We start from the raw sequence: 21,793 nt of genomic DNA, 5'->3' as shown, positions 1-21,793 counted from the left end.
TTGAAAGCAGGGTAAAGTGCTTATGCTTTAAATCTCAAGCACTTAAGTATTCAAAGACATCTTTTGTTTTTCTTTTCCCTAAAGTAAATGGTCTTGTTAATTCTGACAAAATTTCAGATGAAAGGATGGGGGGTGGGGCTCAGCAGTTAACCACAGACCTCAAAATTTTGGGGGCTTTGGGTTCAATCTTGAGTCCCACAAATATAAAAAAAAAATTCAGATCACTGACTATATAAATACAGATGTTGTTACAGAACCACTCAATAATTCTTTTTTTTTTAAAAGAATTTCATTAACTTTAATGAATTGCAAATATGCTACAGATATATGGGTATATTCTGGTCATCCACAAGTAGTTCTGACAGGGAACCAGTCAGCACCTTTTCTCTGAAAGCCCAGATCAGTAATCATTTTCAATTCTGTGGGCCATGGAGTCTGCCATCATATGCAACTATTCAACTCTGTTCTTGGAACAGGAAAGCAGCTATAAACAATATGCAAATAAATGAGCATGTTTGTGTTCTAATAAAACTTTGTTTGCAAAAGAGTGGTGGTTCATAATTGGGCCTGAGGTTGGATACAACTTCTGCCTAACAGATCGACCCATGTGTGCCTGTGGTGTCAAGGTTCTTCATGCCTCAGGGTAGCCATCCCAATGAAGTAATATTAAAAAAAAAATTACTCTGAGAAAATAGGCTCCAATAAAAATCTCCACTTCCACTTGAGTGATAGAATGGAAAGCAAAATGAAACTCTAGGAAAGTGTCATTTGAAGAAGACAGAAGTTCTGGGCAAATGAAAAAGAAACTTTAGAACTGAGAGATGCCGCTGATCACTGCTAAGAGAGTGCAAAACCTAAACGGAAATATGAAAATGTGACTCATGAAATCATTTCATAAAGTGTGTGAGCCAATGCCAAATATGCTCATTAATTGGGAGAGCAATGCTTAAGCCATTAACTTAAATGTACACATATTGACAGAATATTCATATGAAAGGAAGCCAGGAAATCTGGAAATTTAGGGAAGTCTCGGATCACACTTCCTTCATGAACTCTGAAGATCGTACTCTATTTACTTGATAACCTGGGGCAAGGTGGAGGGAAGGTAAGCAATACCATCACCAAAACTGGCCAATCTACATTCGCATCAATAGATATTATGACAAAAACTTTCTTAACTCAATATTGCATCAACTTAATAAAGCTCCCACTCACTACCATTGAAAATGATTTAGCTCTGTGACTGCATGCAAGTTATTTTACCTCTCAGAGCATTAGTTTCATCCTACTAATGTAAAGTGGGGCTTTCCAAGGAGAGCTTAAGAATCGAGGAAGTTTATGCATGTAAAGTGTTTCCAACAGTCAAGGCACACAGGAAGTGCTCAAATGCAGTGGTGCGACTGCTCCCTTGAGTTGCTTCTCTGTAGCTAGGTGTCTTAGGCTACTCTTTGTTCTTGAATTCTCACAGGCTCCCCTGGCTGGTACATCTCAGTGATAGCTTCAACCTATCACTGCTCTGTCAAGATGTCTTCTGCACATCTTCATGAAATGAAACAAGGGCACCTGAAATACACTGTGTTGAAATATAGAGCTCACCGTCTCTCGATCATTGTCTCATTTACTCTGTCTTGGTTTAGGTTAAGGACATGGCTATCCTTTGATCAAGTTAGTAACTCTTCATTTGCAGGATTCCCATCAAACTTAACCTAATTCTTCTCCCTTCTTCCTCCCAAATATCTTTCACAGAGGTCACTCTTGCTTTGTCCTTTCCGCTGTCTCTGGTCTAGATTTATCTACATTCATCTCCTGATTTCTCTCCTCCCAATCTTTATCTCCTTCAAGTCACCTCTCACTGTCATTTGAATCATTGTTCCTAAACAGATACTCTCTTTTCAGTTATTCTCTCTTATTGGGGAAAGGATCTTTTAGACCCAGAACTGATACCCATAGCACCAGAGAATCCTGTGAAATGCTATACAAATGAGTACAAGTATCCTTGATGGGAGGGGGGAAAAAAGTCAAGGAATGCTGATAAGATAATTTAGTTAAGATTGCATCCAACTTAATTGCTTCTGAGTGAGTCTCATGTATTACCCTCCAGTTCCTCCATATACACACATCAAATGCCATTTCAGCTCTGTACACCATTGCAGGGGCTTTCCCTACTCCCTGGAACATTCTTCACTGTCTGCTAAGTACATGAACCTCAAGTTCTGGCTCAAGTCTCAAAAGTCTCTCTGAGAAGCCCTGCCCAAGTAGACAAATATGTGTGGACAATAGAGACACTAAATAGAATTCTATGTCCGTATATTACAAGTTTCTTAAATTCAAAGCTTCATCAAAATAAATAACCTTAAATTTTTAGTCACATTGTGTCTGCTTATGGGACATCCTTTGTAGTGTCCTTGGATTTTAATGAAAACAAGAGTAAGAATCTGGAGTCTACCAGCTTCCAAGGATGGAATAATGGCTCACTAACCAGCATTGGAACCTGAGACAGGTGACACAGCTTCTCATTGTCACACTTGAGTGATTATAAAGGTAGAGACAGTATAAGCACCTACCTTTCAGGATTACTGCGGAGATTTATACACTGAGGCCAGAGAGTATAGGATTAAGGCACTTGCCTTGCACTCAGTCAACCCAGTTTCAATCCCCAATATCATATATGGACCCCCAAGTCCCACCAAGAGTGATCCCCAAGCACAGAGCCAGGAGTAAACAAATTTGTGTGTATGTATATCTATCATCTATTTATCATCTATAGGTAGACAAATATACACACATATAGTAATTAACAGCATGTAAGAGTGACCGATTATTAAATTTACTGAAATCAATGTTAAAGATTCTAGGACATAATCAGACTAATTTTTATTGAGTCAAAAGGATTTCAAGCCTATCTTGATAAAGTTCAGATATTTTTTCCTGTGAGACTCTAAAAATAATCAGTTCAAAGCATATTCAAGCTACCTCACAGGTTCTCTAAAATAATTCCTTTGAATAGGTAAACAAAAAACCTCAGAGCTGTTTTTTCCTGGGTAGCAAATCAATGAACCGCCTCACTGCGCACAAGGACCAATCTGAAGGAGAAATGCTAAGAAGAAAGATAAAGGAGCTCTAATGACTCAGCTTTCAAACAAACCAGCTTGTTTGCCAGAAGAATGAACCACCCACCTGGTGTTAAAAAAAAAAAAACCTTCTGTAAAGTAGATCTGAATATCCTGAGCTCCAGAGAACTTGAAATAAGGGCATGATAGAGGACTGACTTCACTCTCTATTTAAATGAGAGGAGTATGTCCCCAAAAAGGCCATTTTGACACATCCTACTTAAATGGCAGTTGTCTAATAGTATTTTTGTGCCCTTGAAAACCATCAAGAAGAATCACTTGACTATTAATAGTAATATTTAACAATCAGACCTTGAAACACTTCAGCTATTAATTATAACTAAGGAAAGAAGAATTAGGCCAAATTTCTTCTACTATTAAAGATCCTCCACTAACTTCAGCCCAATTCATTATAAAAATCTTCTTGAAATCTTCAACCAAACAGAACTTCTTGCCAATTTTCTCAAACACATCCTCCCTCTACTGTCTCTCCTATCTAACACAATCTTCCCATTATAGGTTGAAAGTTCCCACTGTTCTTCTAAAACTCTATGGATGGTATAATACTAATCCCTAAGGTTCAACTAGAAGTAGTTCTCCAGGTATCTGGGGGGTGAGGAAGAGAGAGGTTGGGTGACAACTGGCAATGCTTGGGGCCAAATCCTGACTCAGAGCTCAGAAGTCACTCCCCATAGGGCTTAGGGGACCATGCAGTGCTGGAGATCCAGTCCAGGCCTCATGGAGTCAAAGCATGTGCTCCAGCCCTTTGAGTTCTCTCTGGGCCCTAGAAGTCATTCTCCAGGTTCTTACCTTTCATCATCTTTGCTAGGCATCTCTTAGACTCTCCTTGGTCAGTCCTGATCAGAACTACTGACTCAGATATCTTTTTTTTCCCCAAGACTGGATGATCTTTGATGACATTTCCATACCTGCTCCATCTTTGTAAGCCTGACAACCCCCTGGGGTCAGTTGACCATGGCAGTTGCTTGAACTTTTGCTAGAATAGGCCAAAATTAGGCTCAAGTATACTACATCTCATGCAGCTAATCAGTGAGGCCAAATGGACAGCATTCAGAGAAGACCAGAAGAAGAAAAGCTTCAGTTAGACACACAGGACCTGTTTTCTTATGAAGCCAACTGAGAGAAAAAAAAAATTTCATTGCTACTCTAAGAGCAAGCAATCTGACACTTACATTTAGGATTCAATGATTTGCCAACAACTACTAACAGTGGTGGACTGGAGTGATAGCACAGCGGTTAGGGCGTTTGCCTTGCACGTGGCCGACCTGCATTTGATTCCTCTGTCCTTCTAGGAGAGCCCGGAAAGCTACCGAGAGTATCCCGCCTGCATGGCAGAGCCTGGCAAGGTACCCATGGCGTATTCGATATGCCAAAAACAGTAACAAGTATCACAATGGAGATGTTACTGGTGCCTACTTGAGCAAATTGATGAACAACCAGTGCTACAGTGCTACTAACAGTGGTGCATTAAAAGCTTCCTGCCCATTCACAGAACTGATAGCACATCTCAGGGAGGAAGGAAGGGAAGGGAAGGGGGGAAAAAGTAGAAAATACTGCTGCTCTATTTCCTTTATTACAGATTTAAAATATTGTTCACCTTCAGGCTCTCAAAACCCACGTATATGAGGGATAATTTCAATCACCATGCACCCTGAGCCATAAACTCTAAATATTCAAGGGCCAAATCACAAAAGTTAGAGAATATGATCAACAGCAGAACTCTAAACCCTGCAGTCTGAGACTGTCAGGCAAAGTTTCACTAATTCCAACAGACCTCTGGACAGGGCTACCTGAAATCTACACTGGCTCCCATGGCCGGACTGATCCATATGTTCTGGCCAGCTCACTGGGTAGTCATCCATGGTGTCCAGTCCTGTGTCCACAAATGACAGTTATTTGTCTCCTCAGCTTATTGCTCCCAAAGGGAGTACTAACATGTACTTTTGTACGTATATAACTTCTCTGAGGCCCAAATCCTAACAGAAGAGATGGGTCTTGAGTGATAGTACTGCGGGTAGGGCATTTGCCTTGCATGAAGCCGACCCGAGATCAACCCCCAGCTTCCCATATGGTCCCCTGAAACACCGCCAGGAGTGACTTCTGAGTGTATACAGGATTAACTCCTAAGCATTGCCTGGTGTGACCCCCAAAAAAGAAAAAACCAAACAAACAAAAAGAGATGCATTAAGCCCTGAATCCAGGTCAAAGAAGACACATACAGGGCCATCTTAATTGGAGTTGTGCTAATGGGGAAATTCCTACTCAGTATTCCACTTGATATGGCTTTTGTATCAATGACATTTGGAACATTCCATTTCCAGTATCATATTGCTGATGTCTCTTGGATTACTGGAATGGCAACAAAATCCTTGGGGAAGGTAGCAGGAGATCTGAAGAGCTTAAATTTACTCACCTTTAAAAGAACACTTGTAGATAATTTTTTGACGCCAAATATGCCCGCCATATTATCAATGGAGGTCAAAATAATGTTAAAAATTTTATTAAATTAGGTAAATATTGTAAGACTTCCTCATATTATTCAATATGAGGATAAAATATACTTAGTCTTAAAATATACTTAAAATGTTATTCTGAAGCGCAAATATGCCTGCCACATAACAACTGAGGTAAAAATGTTAAAAATTTGTTAATAAATTAAGCAAACATTGTCAGTGATACTTCCATATATTATACAACATTTTTAAATGATCAAATAGACTCAACACACGTATCAGTTCTGTATAATCTATATACGCTGTCATATATGGCTTAATTGAATAACTCTGGTCTTATTTCCCTTTGAATGTATCTCTTTGACCTTCTCTGCACTTTGATGGAATAATATCAAACTACGCCAGTTCTTCAGCTTCTTCCTGTATCAATTCATCTGGATTTCTATTAAGTTTCCACAGTGACATACTTGTCTGCTCATTAGACCACAGGAAAATCTGACAAATAAATCAGGCCTATTAGCATTCTCATACACAAGCTTCCTGTACAGACATAGAAAAATGGAATAAATTTTAAAATGTTGAGACAGTGAACAAAGCCATTTATTATCATTCAAAATTGTTCTTCTGGGAATTTAATTTGATGTCATAGGCTGATTTTTAAAAATGGATGCGGAAAACAGGGTAGATAGATTGTGTTATCACGTTACAGCAATTTCTTTGAAATTGGGTATTTCCTTTGGGCTTAAGTAGCAGTCTATGATATCATGGAAAGATCATGGGATATTTAAAACAGTTCAACAGGGACCTAGAGAGAGCACGAAAAACTAGAGCACATGTCTAGTATGCATGAGGTTACAAACTTAATCCCCAGCTGCTAATCTCCTGAGCACCATCAGGTGAGCCCCTGGGGTAACCCCCAAAATCACCAGGACCAGGACCAAGCCACTAGTCCTACAAAGCCAGGAAAAGTATCTCGAGACACCATGAGAATCCAGCTCCAAAAACTGCTTGGACAGACCCACGATAGCATACAAATCAATATAAAATTGTTAATCAAGCTTGCTTCAAATCCCAATGTTCATAGTTTCTAGTCATGAAACTATGCAGATTATTCAGCCCATCTGATCCTCAATATCCTTATCTGGAAAATGGGGGGTTAGTTTCTAAAAAAAGGCAGTCCCTTTTCCAGTACATAAGCCTGATGGCTGGGTGTTAACACGCATATGTGATATGTGCCTCCCTTAAATCTTATTATGCATTTGGCACATTACCCATCTGATGTGAAACAAAAAAAAAAAGAAGAAGAAGAAAAGGAAAAGAAATAGACAAATCACCTTTGAGATCTGGATATTCCAGATAAAATGTCAAGCACTGCAGGCAGAAATTTAAATGTGAAGGTTCTGGGACTCACAAATGTTCCAGCCAGAACTACCTGTTAGCTCTCATGGTGCATACATGGTGCATGCAAAAGGTGCACAGACATCTGCAAAGATCATGGCTGATTGCCTATTTATCAACATTCTGATATAATCAATTCATACCAGGTCAAAGCTGTTATTTAAAAAAAAACAAGCAACAACAACAACAACAAAAATACTGAGGTTGAGGGCACAAAAGTAATACAGGGATTGCATGTGACTGATCCTGGTTCATTCCGCACCACAAATAGTTCCTGAGCATCACTCCTAAGCACAGAGAAGTAATCCTTGAACAGATCTCAGTGTGTTGTAAAAAAACAAAAAAGAAAAAAAATTGATGTTGGACCATAAAGATAGTTTAATGGGCTGGGTGCATGGTTTGCATGCAGGTTAGATCCCTGGCAATTCATGGTTCCCTGAGGACTGACAGTGCTCACCCCGAGCACCATTTTGAGAATAGCCTTGGGGTACTACAAGTTGTATGCCCTCCTCCCCCACAGACTATTAACCAAAAAAAAAAAAACTCTGAGGTCTGCAGATCACTAACACCTCCATATATCCTAATTTATTCAGACTATAAACTTATTGTTATCCCAGGGAGATACTGCATGCAAAAAAAAAAAACCATTGAAATGCTTGCATCAAGCATCCAACTTTCATGAGACTCACAAAAATAAAGATCATGAATGTGAAAGTTCAAATACCTGCAGTAACAGGTATTAAGTGGTGAAGACCCCAGTCTCTAGAAGCATCTAGATTTAAGCGCCCACTCTGTTACTCCCAAGCTGAGCGGCATATGAAGAATTTTGAGGTTCTTTTTTTTAAAGAAAGAAAAAGAAAGCAAGAAAGAAATGGACATAGCTAGATTATCAATCAGAGTTGAAGGAACTATACAGAGCTTCAAGGACAGGCGACAGTTTAGGGAATTCATCACCATGAAACTAGCTTTTCAAGAAGCATTAAAAGAGCTCCACTGAATCTACCACAAATGTGTCAGGGATGGAGGGTAGGTAAATAAAGAAGGAACCAGTATGACAATAATTGGAAATAATCACACTGGATAGGATCTGAGTATTGAAAATAGGTAGAGGATGATACTTTCCAAGTCCATCTACTTATAAACAAATGTCATGATTTCATCTCTCCTAACAGCTGCATAGTATTCCACTGTGCATCATGCTAAGTGAAATGAGTTGGAAAGAGAGGGGACAGACATAGAAGTATTGCACTCATTTGTGGAATATAAAATAACATAATATGAGATGGGCACCTAAGGACAGTAGAGAAAAGGGCCAGGAATATTGTCCCATAGTTGAAAGCCTGTCTCATGAGCTGGGGGAGAAGGCAGCTGGAATAAAAAAAAGGATCACTAAATTAATGATAGTTGGAGGAATCGTTCGGTATGGTAGACGTGTGCTGAAATTGGATAAAAGACCAAACATGTTAACCTCTCAGTATCTGTGTTGCAAACTGTAATGCCCAAAAGTAGAGAGAGTATGGAGGAAATTGTCTGCCATGGAGTCAGGGGAAGGGTTGGAAAGGGGTTATACTGGATATATTGGTGGTGGAGAATGTGCACTGGTAGAGGCATGTGTGTTTGATCATTGTATGATTGAAACTCAAACACAAAAGCTTGTAACTGCATCTCATTATAATAAAAAATTTTTTTTAAAAAAGAAAATATCACTGTAGCACTGTCATCCCATTGTTCATTTATTTACTTGAGCGGGCACCATTGTGAGACTTGTTGTTACTGTTTTCAGCATATCAAAGATGCCACATGGAGCTTGCCAGGCTCTGCCATGAGGGCAAGATGTCTTAGTAGCTTGCCGGGTTCTCCGAGAGGGATGGAGGAATTGAACACCTGGGTTGGCTGCGTGCAAGTCAAATGCCCTTTTCGTGCTATCGCTCCAGCCCTTTCAGTATCTGTATCTTTCAGTATATGTACTGCAAACCACAATGCCCAAAAGAAGAGAAAGGGGGGAGGGGAGAGAGAGAGAAAATGAGGAGAGAGAGAGAGGTGAGAATGTGAAGAAGAGAGAGAAAGAGAAGGAGAGAGAGAAAAGAGAGAGAGGGAGGGAAGAGAGAAAGAGAGAAAGAGAGAGAGAGAGAGAGGAAAAGTGGCTGGGAGCAGGGGGCTGATAAGAGGGAAACTGGGGACACTGGTGCTGGGAAATGTACACTGGTGGAGGGAGGGTGTTGGAACACTGCTTGACTGAAACCTAATCATGAACAGCTTTGAAATGGTCTATCTCACAGTGACTCAGTAAATAAATAAATAAATAAATATAATTAAATTTTAAAAAGAGCTCCATTATAGAACAGGAGACTTCCCATCATATGGCACTGAGTATGACACTCACTATGGTGCATATGCTTGTCCTCTACTAGATTAGAACAGGTTAAAAACATACAGCAATTCATCAGCACAAATTGACGTATCGATTTATTTTCTATAATTCTATTTGCCATTCCTTTAAGTTTTATTGGACCAATTAATATGAAATTAATTTGTTACATGCCTACCAAGGTTGGGGGTGGGAGGGAACCTGGGGATACTGGTGGAGGGAAGGGGGCGCTGGCCGTGGGGTTGGTGCTGGAGTGTTGTGCACCCAAAACAACTCTATTATGAACAAATTTGTAAATCACGGTATCTCAGTATATATTATGAAAGAAAAAAAACAGATACATAATTTTGCAGGGAGGGGGCTCCCTCCCACAGCTGGGTCTCAGGGTGCCCCACCAGTAATTCTCTACATGGCAGGAATTTTAAGTAAGTCAGTGCTACTGTTCTCAACCTGTTAAGTCTTCTCTGGTTCTTCAGAGTATTAGCTAGAAATGGAGCTACTAAACGCACCTCTTTCACATACTAGAGTGAGATGAAAGGAGAACAGCTGATACACAGAAGGGCACAATGATGATGTTAAGGCAGCTTCACCCACAGGTTTCCAGACCCAGGGATTCAAGGTCATGCCTTGAGAGTCTCCGGGACCAGTTCTTCCTCCACTAGAAAAATGGACTTTTTGGTGAAGAGAGTCACATCCAAGACTTTCTTGGAAAGCACTCTGCCAGATCCCTGTCCTGGTCGTGCAGACCTGACCAGAGCCCATCCCAGTCCTGAGGAAGGTTCGGCCACCATTGCCCTACACATCACAAAGCAGCCAACCGTTAAGCACAAAGAGAAGCTTCAGCCACCAACCCCTGTCAAAACAGTCAGTGAGGTATGATGGGACTCACTGACATCCCTCATTTTACTCAACAGCACCAGCAGGGCAAGAGTTTTTGGCACAGACAGAATCTCAATTAGGATTATGGAGTGAAAGACATCATAAAACTGGCAAGGGATAAAGCTGGGAGCCTTATTATCTGTAAGGGTCAAAATTCAATTATTGGTTGGCACTATTGCTTGCTTGATTTTTATGTTGCCTTCTTTCCTAAACTTGGACTTAACTCAGACTCCACTCCATTTCTGTCTGAATGTCTACACTGTGCATGACCCCCAGGGTACAGAGTCTGGAAATACAAGCAATATTAACCTCAGGAAAAATGTGTTCCCTCCATGATACATTGTGAATAAACTTCAGCCTTCAAAATAATTTAATTTCACTTACATTGCTGGTCAGAATATAACCTAGTATGACAGTTTCAGAAAAATATTTGACAGTATCTGTTGAATGTAATAATACTCTATAGCCCAGCAATGCCTCTCCTTGTTCTATGCCCAAGAGAAGTAAAAACTTACATCCATCAAAAGAAAAATTCGAGAACATTCACAAATCCCTGTATTTTGTAAAAGTCCCAAACTTGAAATGAGCCACATGTTCCCCAAGAACAATCTGTAGAATGAACTACCTATGCACACAACAAGCAACACTGGATAATCTCAAAACAAAGAGGACCATCACTTAATTCCATCTAAGCGATGTTGAGAGGTTGAATTAAAGTTTAGTGACCATACCAAGTGGGTGACCTAGCCTGAGAGAAGCAGGAAAAAATCTTCTAGAATCCTGAAAAATGCTCTATAGTTTCATCTGGAGGTAGATTTGAACTAATTGAGGCTTTATTTAAGAATCGCTTACTTTACCTATTATCTTTTTTAGAAACAAGCGAAAGAACCCACAATATATTTTTTTTTCAAAACACCTTCCATTGGGCTCAAAGGAATGGTGCAAGGACTTTGAGCATTTGCCTAATAAACATATGGTCAAAGGCTCAAATCCTTGGTGTCCCTCATACACAATGATGGAAGTGCTGCTAAGACAGCTTAGCAGCTCTGGTGTCTTTGATCCCTAGTGCCACAAGTGACTTCTGTCCAACTCACAGCCAGATGTGTGTAAGCGCTCAGGAAAACTTCAGTTTGGGCAGGGCTCATATGCCCAGGTAGTGACAAGGTACTGAACATAGGAGTCTCACCTACGTGCATATGGCTGTGGCCAGAGAGTAGGAACACCAGGACAAGATGACAGGAACTGCTAGGATACAGCTGGGAGGCCCAGCGACAAGGTATTAAGCACAGGATTCTCATCACTTACATGTGTCCATGGCTGGAGACTGAGGCAAGTGTACAGGGACAGAGAGAACAGTGCAAGGAGAGGACCTGGCAATCATCCATGGGAGGCTAGTAGACAGGGTGGGACAATACTAGTGATATCGTTGATGGGTAAAGAAGAGGCCTGGACATCTGGGGAAGGACACAGATCTACCAACTTTATCTGTACAATAAACTAACTTTCTTTCTTCCAAGTTTTGTATGCAACTCTTTCATATAATTCTCAACAATCCACCAGCACAGGAAAAATCTGCATTAGTGCAAACATAAGCACCACAAAAGGAGTGTGAGTCCCAGTAAGTACACAACTAAGTGCCATAGCCAGAAAATATTACGCTCTGGTAATCACAGTGACTCTCGGCAAACCCCAAATCCATAACTCCTGTACCTCAACTAAGAGTTCAAGTCCAGCACACACATGAAAGCATTGCAAGAGAATAGGTGCAAACCTCAGTGAGCCCTGCATCTGAAAGTGGGTAAGCACCAGGGCCTGGGGTGTGTGTGTGTGTGTGTGTGTGTGTGTGTGTGTGTGTGTGTGTGTGTGTGTGTGTGTGTGTATGTGTATGCATGGTCTGCAATCACCCGAACACCATCAATATCAGAGAAGGGAAGGGAAAAAGAAAATTAAAAATAAACAGTAAAAAATAATGAAAGCATGCAGTCCTCTGCAACATGCATGGAACTGGAGGGCATCATGTTAAACTAAATCAGAGGAAGAGAGAAAATATACAAGATGATTCACTCATCTGTAGTATAAAGGGAAAACAAGGAATACACAGTATCAGACAGTATCCATGATGACAAGTTTGGCTTTAGATTAAAAAACTAGATTAGGACACCCACATCCCACAGCCACAGCCATAATTCACCTACCTCTATCTGCCTTGTTCCAGAGACTCATAAATAACTCCTGAAAGAGATCAACTAGCCACAAAAATTTCTCAGCTACCAAGTCCCAGGGGAGACCTCCAGGGTGATCACGGGAGGGTAGGGGGGCAAGTTCCTGCCCTACCAAAGCCCTGGCAGCAGCACTCACACCGTAACGGCTGTCACGATGCCTCCTGTAGGACTGCCCAGTTAAATATTCTGAATTTTTTGTAGCACGAGTGGCCACTTTCACAGTTGCAAGATTATCTCCGAACTCTGTTAATATTAACATCCCAGTAGGAGCACACCAGATTGGATGAGAATGTAACACAGAAGCCAACTAATTTTGACTACCAAAAGCATTAACACAGAAGGCTTAACTTGAAACAACAGCTTAGTAAATTCTCCGACACGGACTTAATGTCCCCATAGTGAGATACAACAATATCCACAAATTTTCTTTTACTGAAGTATCTTTTCATCAGTCCATTAGACATTTATTGGTAACAAGCAGTATAAAGTAAGTTACTGTGGGCCTGGTATAGGGGCAGGCCTGAGGGTGGTTGGGAAAATGAAGACACTGGTGGAGGGAAGGTGACAGTGGTGGTGGGACTGATGTTAGAATATTGAATGCCTGTGTAACAAATCATCATGCACAACCTTGTAAATTATGGTTAAAGAAAGTGGGAAAATGGTAATTTGTTTTAAATGCTAGGTTATGAAGCAGTGGGGGTAATGAGGAGGGGGATTAGAGGTCAGTGGGGGAGAATCCTGGGTGCTATAGTGGTGGTAGGGTGCAGTAACCCTTTACATCAATGCCAAAAATTTTAAGAATTCTGTAACCATATAATGTAAACAATTACTTTTTAAAAAAAGCCTATCGACAACAAAAAAAATTTTTAAATAAATAAAGACATAAAGTGTTGGGCTGGAAATAAAGCAGTAGAGCACTGGCCTTGCATGTGGAAGATCTTGGCACTGTCCCCCTCCCCCTCACCCCAATAATGTTAGGCGGGTAAAGATAGCTCAAAGGACCAGAGTATATACTTTGTATTTGGGAGGTCCAAGTTCAATTCCTAGACTACATGATCCCCCAAACACTATCAGGTATGGTTCCACAGCAATGCTGGGGGTGGCCCATGGGCACTCCTCCAGGAGTGGCCTGGGAGCACTGTTAAATGGATCCCCCATCCCACTTCGAGAGCTAACTTTAAAAAGCTAGTGTTCCTGAGCCTTGCTAAATGCATTTATTCTTGGAAATGAATGTCTTCCACTATGGTAAGCATGGCAAGCAAGCCACACATGGCCAGATTGCTACAGTTTTGACAGCAGTGGAGAAAAAAAATCACTCTTCATTGGGAGCAGTAAATCATATACCACCTTATGACATTTTGTCTATACTTTAATTCATATACTTCACATTTATATTTTACTTAAATTTAGAGCTAGCTGGACTGAAGCTTGGGAAATGGTACAGGGGTTGGGCCCATGCCTTGCATGCATCTGATCTGGAGCTGATCCCAGGTACCACCCCAAACACTGTTGGGGATAGCACAAGAGGCCCCTGAGCATACTGAGTGTGCCCTGCTGTTCCCTTGAGAGTCACCAGCAACTTAGTGCTTCAGCTATACCATACCCTCTGACCCTAGCACTTATACTGCCAGCCCAGTTAGCCAAGTATCACCAGGAATGGCCCCTAGACCCCTTAAGTACCACTTGGGACGTATCACCCCCACCAAAATTTACAGCTGTTAGGGCTGGAGCGATAGCATAGCAGGTAGGGCGTTTGCCTTGCATGTGGCCGACCCAGATTCAATTCCCAGCATCCCATATAGTCCCCTGAACACCACCAGGAGTAATTCCTGAGTGCAGAGCCAGGAGTGACCCCTGTGCATTGCCAGTTGTGACCTCAGAAAAGAAAAAAAATTACAGCTGTTTAATTTAAAATGTCAATTCCTCGCCCATTTCTCCGCGCCCGCATCCCCAGAATGACTGACGAAGAGGATGGAGCTGCTTGGGACACCGGCAGCCCACCAGCAACCTGCAGTATGTGACTTGAGAGTTTCCGCCAGGTCCCCTGTGCGGAAATCTCTCTCTCTCTCCTTCAACTTTTTCCCTGGACTTTAGACAGAACCCAGAACCGCGCGGCCGCTACTGCGGCCGCGCGTCCTAATGTCATCTTAGTATCTTAATGGGTCGGACTTTTGTGGGTGATCCTAACAAGAATAGTAAGTATTTTGTTGAAATATTGAAGGCAATCAAAATGGTAGCCATCTCTCTAGACTGAACTAAGCTATATCCCCACGCCGGCTGAGAAGAAATATCCTTCTTTCTCGGGAAGAAACGTGGCGTGGTGTCAAACATAGTGTGATGTCCATTAAGCAAACAGACCTGGTGGCGTGGGAATGGGAAATAAGGGGAAAAATTAGGTACATGGACCAGCGGGACGCTGGTGGTATCTCGAGCCGGAGCCGATATCAGCACAAGAGCTTTGGTTCCAGAAACTGCTTCCAGACACTCTACTAGACTATCAACTAAGCCAGAGCCCCACGCCGGCTGATGACGGGAAATAACCATCCTCTTCGGTTTTTTTCCCTTTGTCAGACAGCGTGGCGATTACTAAACAGGCGTGAACTCGGTGGCGCGGGGCAAGGGGGAAAAAGAAAAGTTATGTAACAAACAGCAGGACTTAATATCTCTATATGCTTAGTAATGGAGAATTATCAAATACCTCATTGGCAATAGGACTGTCTTTTTCTTTTTGGGGGGAAACCCCAGCAACGGTAGTGAGTTGTGTGTTGAAACATGGAATGTAATCGAGATAAGCGCAAATGAAGTGAAACTTATCACGTACAAGGGTGGGGACTAGGGAGGTAGGAGGGGGCGGCAGATATACTGGGGGGGTTGGGGATGGAAGATGGGCACTGAAGGGAGGGGTGTTTGAATATTGTATAACTGACATAATCCTGAGAACTTTGTAACCCTCCACTTGGTGATTCAATAAAAAAAAATAAAAAAATAAAAAATAAAAAAAAATCTTAAAGTTAAAAAAAAAATAAAAATAAAATGTCAATTCCTCGACTTTTATCTAATAGTCCTGTGCCCTTTATAACTTAATGTATTACCAATTTAATTTTGAAGAAATCTATTATGTAACCAAGTTTTAAGTCAGAAACAAATATAAGGCAGCATTTTTGGAAAAATATTAAAAAATAAAACTAACTTTTGGATTAATTTCCATTGTAAGTTTATAACTATATCTATAAAATATTAAGTATGCACCTTCTGGTAAAATGCAGATTAATCAAATACAAGATGTTGAGTAGCATATGGACTCTAGACTTTCTCCAACTCTGAATTATAACTGTTTAATTCTTCTCCTCTCTTTTATTGCTTCCTCTTTGTTATTTCCCTCAATTTATTAATTGCGTGAAACAGCAAGAGATGCAGAAACTCCAGAATCATGATTCATTTTTTTCCAGAACTTTTAAAATTATGACTTGAGCTACAGCAGGTAGGGTGTACATGTAGTACAGCAGGTAGGGTGCTTCACTTGCATACAACCAGGGTTCAATCTTTGGTACCACATATGGTCCCCCAATCCTAGCCAGAAGTGATTCCTGAATTCAGAGCCAGGAGTATGCCCTGAACACCACCTGGTGTGGCTCCAAAACTAATCATCATCATCATCATCATCATCAACATCATCATCTTCTGCACTGCACTGTCATCCCATTGTTCATTGATTTGCTCGAGCAGGCACTGGTAACGTCTCTATTTTTGTTGAAAATTGAATGTAATCAAAGTAAAGAGAAAATAAAGTGAAATCAGCTACACAGGCAGGGTGGGGGACTGGGGGTTCGGGGGTTGGGGGATGTTTACTGTGGTTCTTGGTGGTGGAATATGTGCACTGGTGAAGGGATGGGTGTTTGAGCATTGTGTAACTGAGACTTAAGCCTGAAAGCTTTGTAACTTTCCACGTGGTGATTCAATAAAAATAAATAAATAAATAAAAATAAAGTAACCCAGAGTAATAAATAAATAAATAAATAAAATAACAGTAATAATAAATTATGACTATGTTCTCGAGAAGTTTAGGTTCACAAAAAATTTAGGGGCAGATATAGAGATTTCCCACAAGCTGCCTTCCTTTTCACATGCAAAGCCCTTCTCCATGATTAACCACTCCTCAATACTCTGCCCTAAAGCTGTCAGGTATGTTAACAACAGGTCAAACAACACAGGTGCATCATTACCACCCCAAGTCCATCCAGAGTAAATCTTACAGTTCACCCTTGGTTGTACATATTCCATGAGCTCAGCCTTACATATAATGACATGCATGCCTCTTAACGGAATCAAAGTATTTTCACTGCCCTAAAATTGCTCTGAGATATACTTTTTCGTCTCTCCTCACCCTCAACTCCTAACCACCACTGATTGATTGTCACCAAAGAGTTGCCTTTTCCAGAAGGTCACATCATTGGAATTATACATGATAAAGAGATTAACTTTTCTTCACTTGATAATATGCATTCAAGTTTCTTCCATTTCTTTTAATTGATCAATAGCTTATTTCTTTATAGTGTACCGAATATTCCAGTGCATAGATACTTCTTAAATTCTTTATCCATTCACCGGCTGAAGAATCTACTGGTTGCTTCCAAGTTTTGACAGTTATAAAAAAAAATTCATGAGCAGGTTTTTTGTGTATATAGATTTTCGATTCCTCTGAGTAAATGTCAGGGAATGCAACTGCTGAATATAGGAATATGTTTAGTTCTGAAAGAAACTGTCAATTTACCTCCAAAAGTGACTGTACCAATCTACATTCACACTGGAAAAAGTAAAAATGTCTGCTGGGCCACATTCACAATAGCACTAAATATTGTTCCAGATTCTGAATTCTTCCCCATTCTATGAGGAGTGTAATGGTATCCCACTGTTGTCTGGATCAAATGACTTATGATGCAGAGCATCTCTTCATATTTAATTTGTAATCATAGGTCTTCTTTGGAGAGGTGAAAAGACCTCTGCTGAGGTCTTTTGCCCATTTGTAATTATGTTGTTTTCTTATTGCTAAACTTTAGGGATTCTCTGTACAGTCCGGTCCTTTGTTTCATTTATTAACTTAGCTTAAAAAAGTTTTGAAACATTTTTTTTGACACCAGGAATTAACACAAGGACTCATGCATGCAAGGAATGAGCTTTACCACTGAGCCACATCCCTGGCCTTGAGCCCTCCTTTAGAATATGTACATTTTATCTATATCTTATCTTCTCATTTTCTTGGCATTTTACTTCACAGAATAGTTTTTCAGTTTCTATTGTTTGGTGGGAAGAATGCCAGAGTCTCATCTCATCAGAGTTTTGTGCTCTGCCTTGGGTCCTGTGCATTTTTAGTTTTAATAAAGGTTTGTCTCTGTGTCTTTAATCCATTGCCTCCCCTAGCCCTAGAGGGAAACTATTAGCTATATTCTGCTGAAATAGTTTGACACTGTATTTCATGGACATCTGTTCCCAAATACCAGCATTTCCTTTCTAAAAGATTAAACAAACAGAGCAAATTCATTTATTATCTTGATTCATGAAATACATCCCCCTATGGAGACAAGATTCTAAGAAATAATAATGAAACTGATATATATTTTGTTACTGGCTAGCTTTAAAAAGCTGGTAAATTGATATTTTCTCCCATTAGAAACAACTCTCTTACACAATACAAGAAATTTTAATTCAAACAACTGGAGAATTTTTTTTTAACATTTACTTCAATTTTTTGTAAATAGTCAATTTGGAAAATGACATACTTTTGAAGTTGACGTTTTAAACATATGTGGGCAGTTTTTCTAGCAAAGCATAATAGACTTAAATTACATGGCATAAACTACACACCTTCAGACTAGAAGAAAAACATGGAAACCCAGGCCCTCTCCTGTCTGCCTTGTACAGCACAAAATCCTAGGCATAAGGTCTTTCCGTTGCCTTTCAAAAACCTTAAAATTTAGATCAGGGAAAGAAATTTGACTAAAGTGATGCCATAGAGCAATCCTGACCAATCAAAAGTAGAAGGCAGAAGCCCCCTTTTGGCAACCCTCCTCCCACCCTGCCCCCCTAACTCCCCTCCCCCCCACATACAAACACCACCAGGCTGGTCAGCAGTTAATTTTGTTTTGGTTTGTTTTTCACACATCAAATTTAGTTTTCACACATCAAATTTTGAATTTCTAAAGATGAAAACCTTTTTCCAAAAAATAGTTCAAAGTAAGAAAACTGCTGGAACATCAACCAGAGTTGAAATATGCTCTCAACACGAGTCTCCATTTGAACTGCTATCATCTGATCTCTCTGTTTTCTGATTTTTGCACTTCATGGAAACTGTCACATATAAAGACCCCCCCCCCCACCATTTCCTCCTGCTGAAACAGTCACTATACTGAAGCTGCACGTCTTCTCACAAACCTTCAAACACAGTCTTTGTGAAAGGGCAATGGAGCAAACAAAACAACAGCAACAATGAAAGACCATTTCACGTCTTGAGTTCCTCCTACAGTTCTATTATCTATGATTTTTCTTACTAGTCTTTTGTAAGTTCTTCGACCTTATTCTTGGGTATTCACCCCATACTTTACAGGCTAGTCACCAAGTCTTGGTGATCTCTGATTTCAATTTGGGGTATTAGTATGAATCCATGGATTTCTTTACCTGAAGGTAAATTTTTCTGATTTTATTTTCTGAAAAGTCCCACAATAACTAGCCAACAGCAGTTATTCTTACATATGCCTTGAAATACAATTTTTATTAAAAGGAACAAAATTCCTTGGAAAGTGAGCAACTCCAAGTCTGGGAACAAAACTAAATAGCTAGCCCCACCCCGACAGAGCCCCGGCAGCCAAAAACCTCCAGAACCCAATTGCTGCCATGCTCACGGTTGCTCTCCACAGGCTCAACCATGCCTCACCCATGCATGAATCTGCAGAAAAACCCAGATACGTGGGACCCATGACTGAAATCCCCAAGCTTACTCAGAATAAAATGGGCCTCCTCCTGCCATCCTCCAAATTTACCAGTAGCCTGGCAGTCGTGCCCACAAACTGCTCCTGGAGCCATATATAATCTCATCAATGGCCAAGATCCAGAGACTCAGATATAAAGCTCCCAGAAGACAGCAGCATAGGCTCCACCCATGTGAATCTGCTGTATAATCATTCTAAATTTTAGAATTTCTGGAGAACTCATACTCTACACCACTGATGTACCAAGAGTAGCACAAAAAAGGCCTTAATGGCTCCAGGATGAAATACAACAATCTTCACACACTTTCCTCTAAGAAAACTTTATTGAGCCATTCTTAGCAGATAATTTATAACAGCAATACAAAATTAATTGTTTTAATTCTGCTTTTGGGGGGCATGGCTTGGGATTTGGGGTGGAAACATTCAAAATAGGGTGGTGGGAAAGTGCAGTAGTGGTGGGATTGGTGTTCAAATACTGAATATAATGAATGAATGTGAACAACTTTATAAAAATAAAATTAAATTTAAAATAGTTAAACAGAGGATGTATTACAGGGCTCCCCCACCCAAAAAAGAAAAGCCAATTAGCCTTTAAAACAAACATTTTACTTACCAAAGGGTAGTAGGAACACTTTATAAGTAAATAAGTAGAAACACACATATCCAGACATACAGCTCAGAAACCTATTACAAGAGGTGACTTTAACTAATAATTTGATCATCAATTGAATAATGACTGCAGATGTATTAAAATATATCAAATGTATTTAAAATGTAGGAGTTCATGATTATCTACTTTGGAGAAAGTGAGATAACCAACTTATTTTAAAACTATTTTATAAAAAGAACGAATTAGCATTCGTTACATTGTTTCAATGACAAAGCCCATGGTAACTGAAGCTTTAGTATAGAACTGTTTCTCTCTCTCTCTCTATTATGTTTTATTGAGTCACCATCTCACTGTGAGATACCGTTACAAAGTTTTCATGATTAAGTTTCAGTCATAAAATGTTCCAACACCCACCCCTCCACAAGTGTACATTTCCCATCACTAATACCCCTGGTATCTCTCTCTTTCTCTCCCTCCCCCCGACTCTCTCGCTGTCTCTCTCTCCCCTTTCTCCCTTCCTCTCTTTGGGCATTATCGTTTGCAATACAGATACTGAGAGGTCATCATGTTTGATCGTTTGCCCATTTTCAGCACACATCTCCCACTCAGAGTGATCCTTTCCAACCATTATTGTCATAATGGTCTCTTCTCTGTCCCAACTACCCTCTCGCCCAGCCCTGGAGGCAGATTTCCAACCATGGTCTTGACCCTTGTTTTTACTGTCCTTGGGTGTTAGTTTCTTATTATGTTCTGTTTATTTCTTTTCTTTTCTTTTTCTTTCTTTCTTTCTTTCTTTCTTTCTTTCTTTCTTTCTTTCTTTCTTTCTTTCTTTCTTTCTTTCTTTCTTTCTTTCTTTCTTTTTTTCTTTTTGCGTCACACCCAGCAATGCACAGAAGTTACTCCTGGCTTTGCACTCAGGAATTACTCCTGGCGGTGCTCAGGGGACCATATGGGATGCTAGAACTTGAACCCGGGTTAGCCGTGTGAAAAGCAAATGCCCTATCCGCTCCAGCCCCTTCTTTTCATTTTTTAATATACCACAAATTAGTGCAGTCATTACATGTCTGTCCTTTTCACTTAGAATATACTCTTTATTTCTATTCATTTATAAGCAAATTGCATGACTTCAATTTTTCTTAACAGCTGTATAGTATTCCATTGTGTAGATGTGCCATAGTTTCTTTAACGAGTCATCAGAACTGGTTCTCTTTACCAAAGAATTTCAGCTAATAATTGAAGAATGTTACCATCCTATGAGTATGTAAATTGGCTCAGCCATTATAGATTTTTTTTAAAAAATTCAAAACAGAAAATGTTCTTTTGCATGTACGCACACACACACACACACATACACACTCAAGAGGTATGGGCACACTTTTGATCACTACAGTGTTACTTAAAATACTTCATACCTAAAAACCATACAAATAGCAACAAAATCTGAGTGTATAAAGAAAATGAGGTGTATACATACACAATGGACTACTACTCAGCTGCAAGAAAAATCTTTTTTTTTTTTTACTTTTTCATTGAATCACAGAGATAGACCCTTACAAAGCTGTTCTTGATTAGATTTCAGTTATACAGTATTCCAGCACCCATCCCTCTACCAGTGCACATTTCCCAGCACCAGTGTTTCCAGGTTCCCTCCCATCACCCCCAGGCCCCACCCCTTGCCTTCCTCTATGGCAAGTGCTTAAGATGAAATCATGATATTTGCTATAATACGGATGGAAGTGGAAAATATGC

The 21,793-nt window shown here is 40.1% G+C and overlaps 1 protein-coding gene and 1 non-coding gene across 14 annotated transcripts in view; one reads left to right on the top strand and one right to left on the bottom strand.

Annotated features, from left to right (window-relative positions):
• OSBPL6 (oxysterol binding protein like 6) overlaps window positions 1-21,793 on the bottom strand; it is a 235,478-nt gene that overhangs the window by 128,129 nt on the left and 85,556 nt on the right. The window lies entirely within an intron of this gene.
• LOC129400227 (small nucleolar RNA U13) lies at window positions 6,762-6,865 on the top strand. The gene has a single exon (XR_008627542.1). It is a non-coding gene; the product is annotated as a small nucleolar RNA U13 (small nucleolar RNA).

Source organism: Sorex araneus, chromosome X, assembly GCF_027595985.1.
Source record: "Sorex araneus isolate mSorAra2 chromosome X, mSorAra2.pri, whole genome shotgun sequence".
NCBI classification, from domain to species: Eukaryota; Metazoa; Chordata; class Mammalia; order Eulipotyphla; family Soricidae; genus Sorex; species Sorex araneus.
This window is presented reverse-complemented; position numbering and strand designations above follow the sequence as displayed.